Source organism: Penaeus monodon, chromosome 20 (assembly GCF_015228065.2).
Source record: "Penaeus monodon isolate SGIC_2016 chromosome 20, NSTDA_Pmon_1, whole genome shotgun sequence".
Lineage (NCBI taxonomy): Eukaryota > Metazoa > Arthropoda > Malacostraca > Decapoda > Penaeidae > Penaeus > Penaeus monodon.
The window spans coordinates 25,957,614-25,958,449 of NC_051405.1; positions in this window are offsets into that span (position 1 = coordinate 25,957,614).

The window sequence follows — 836 nt, forward strand, 5'->3', positions numbered from 1 at the left end:
TTACCTCTCCTCATTTAGAGAATCTCATGTAATATCAATTCTGTTCTTCAGTAAGATTAATAGCATGCATAAGATTAAAACCATGATATTATGAGGTTCTTCTATTTATAGAAAAAAAATATATATGTATATAAGTCAAAATCTAAAAATCTATTGAACCAAACTTTTAGAGTAATGTCTCGGTTTACAAATAAAAATTACAGAATAATATTTTCAGTAATACTGATATGTGCATTCGAAATTCAATTCACATTTGAACAGAGATTCATTATGTTTTTTTAGAATGTTGAAGGAACATATATTTAAATATAATGGAATGTAAGACAAACATGTATTTATTGAACCGAAAGCTAATCAGAACAAATACTAATGCCAATACTAACTTTTATAGCGATACGAATAACAGTGATAAAATATACATTATTGTTGTAGTGGTAATGAGAGAAATTTTATTATTAATGGTAATGACAGAAACTTAATTATTAATGGTAATGCCAGAAATTAAATTAATGATGATAATATCAATTACAGCATAATTGACGATAGTAGTAAGAAATATTGTTAATGGAATTTAGTATGACATGTAACATTAATAATCAACCAATAAATCATATGAAAATACAAATAAGAACAGAAAAGAAAGTTCTTATGCAATGCAATGTACGAAAACTACATTATGAAACAAAGAGGTCGTAATAACAATACCGCAACATTAAAAAATAATGATAAATCTAGAATTCGTGACGTGAACCACGAATAACGAATGCCTCTTATAACGAACTAAGGATGCGTTATCTGAGTGACTTTGGCGACAGATTACGGAGGAGGAGTGGTTG